Source organism: Chrysochloris asiatica, unplaced genomic scaffold (genome assembly GCF_000296735.1).
Source record: "Chrysochloris asiatica unplaced genomic scaffold, ChrAsi1.0 scaffold00122, whole genome shotgun sequence".
NCBI classification, from domain to species: domain Eukaryota; kingdom Metazoa; phylum Chordata; class Mammalia; order Afrosoricida; family Chrysochloridae; genus Chrysochloris; species Chrysochloris asiatica.
Window position 1 is genome coordinate 7,063,280 of NW_006408640.1, and position 2,448 is coordinate 7,065,727.

Consider the following 2,448-nt stretch of genomic DNA (forward strand, 5'->3'; position numbering starts at 1 on the left):
GAGGTTGGCCCAGGATCGGACATTGTTTCATTCTGCTGTGCATGGGGTCGCTATGAGTCGGTTCCGACTTGATGGCACCTGACAACAACAACAATGAATCAAACCAACAAAAGAGGACACTTAACAACAACAACAATGAGAGCAGGACTCCTGGTGTGTCACTGTCAGAGCAGCACTGGACTGGGAATCACAAGGTTAGCTGTTCAAACCCACCAGCTGCTCCTTGGAAACCCTATACAGGGTCACTATGAGTTGGAACCCACAAAACGAAGGCACTTAACAACACCAACAAAGAGATACGGAAGTCTTGGGAGAGTCACCGTGGACCCAGAAACAGAATATCTAGTGCTGAGCCTTTGCCTGGTGTGTGACTTAAGGCAAGCAAAGGGATTTCTAGGTATAGGCACAGTGTAGAGAAAACATGGAAAGTAGGTAGATGTAGCCACCATAAATCCTCAGGTTAGTCCCAACTATAATAACCTAAAAGCTGTCTTCATTTATAAAAACCATCTCCCTTATACATTGTTAAAAGGATGAAATGATTCTATATACATGTGTATGTACCTATATACATCTATATCTATGTTCATATTTATATCTGTAAACCTTTCTAGCTATCTAGTAAACAGGCAAATGTTGGCTGTCTTTCCCTTTTTGGTCCTCAGTTTCCGGATGTATAAAGTCAAGTGGATGAACTAGACCATTGATTTTTCAAAGTGGAATCCTCAGTACTCTTAGAGCCTCCTTAGATTTGCTTCCAGAAACTGCTCATTGTAATATAAGAGGGCTTCAAAAAGTTGACAGAAAAAATTGTTATCTTTTAATCCAATTTTTTGTGAACTTTTTAAAAGCCCACTCACAGTTTTTAAATAAAACCACATAAGTGGACAGTTCTGCTTCTAACAAAGTTGAGGTTCCCTAAAAAACTACAGCTGGATTATTTATTATAAATTAATCAATGCTACTATACAATTCATTTCACTAGTCTGAATGTATACTTTTGATTACATACAGTCCACTTCTCCTGCTTTTATGAGATACTCTGTAAGTAAGCTTATTGTTCGTCCTTGGCTGTATTGGACCTTACCTTTAACAATAGCTAACCCAGCACTGGGGCACCTCATGAACAGAGAAGAAACCCTGTGGATCAATATGACAATTGTTGTTGTTAAGTGCCGTCAAGTCAATTCTGACCCGTAGCGATCGTGTATAGAGTTTCCAAGGAGCAGTTGGTGAGCTTGAACCGCCGCCCTTGCAGTTCAAATGGCTTTACAGTCTGGTGCATTAACCTGGAGTGCCACACCAGGACTCCTTGGGCTTAAAATAGTAAGCCTACAGGGTGCCAGATATTTGCCTTGAGGAAGCTCCACAGACTAGCTTAATCTCTATAATTTTCACACCAATGATCAAATATGACAACTGGGGAGTTGAAACCCTCTGCTGAAGAGTAAAATGCAGTAACCAACTGGTTGTTCGACCTCAGTCATCAGTGTAAAACATCCATTCACAAGGGTTACCATACCTTAACTTGGGTACTGAATTTGCTTGCATTATTATTATGCCAATTTTTCCCAAGGCTTAGGAAAAAATGAGACAGTCTGTGCCGCTTTTCAGTAGTACACATAACTGAGGTGAAAATTAGGGGGTTGAGATTAAAACCAAATATCATCAATATCAATTTTTTCCCATATACCCCATAAATTTCAGAAAGAGGTTTATCACAGAAATGCTGACATGACTTTAACCACAAAAGAACAAACTGTGGCACTGTTACTAAAATGTCTAAATAAAGATATTCATTATATTGAAATTTATATATTGCTAAATTCACAGTTAAAAGTTTAAAACCAGGGCAAATGGAAAGATTTAATTTGGTCAAATACACACTCAAAAAAAATTTTTTTTTGCCTTGGATTTTTATGGGAAAACACCTGTTTCAGATAAACTGTTAAATCTCTATTGTTGTTGTTGTTGTTAAATGCCATCGGAGTTGGTTCCAACTCATAGTGACATTTTATATGGTTTCTGAGGAGCAGCTGGTGAGTTTGAACTACCAACCTTGTGGTTTGATCCAAAGTTGATCCAAAGCAGTGTTGATCCAAAGCACCACACCAGAAGTCTGTTAAATCTTTAGATCTACATAAAGCTATATCCTTTAAACACTGAGCTATTAATACAAACAAAACCCTGATGCATAACCCATGGGCATGAGAAGCTTGCATTCTCTCAACTTTTCCCTAGGGCTCCTTCAAACACCAATTTTCCCCAACAATACAAGACATTTCTTTAAATGTTATTGGTCTTTAGTTTTCCTCTTTTGCATTTTTCTCTTTCTCTCTAATAGGTTTTCCTCTAGTTTTGTAATACTTATGCTTTGGATATTTTGTGGATCCTGATGAGAATATGAACAAAGCTATCCAAGATCTGTTTCCATAGGACCAACTTATG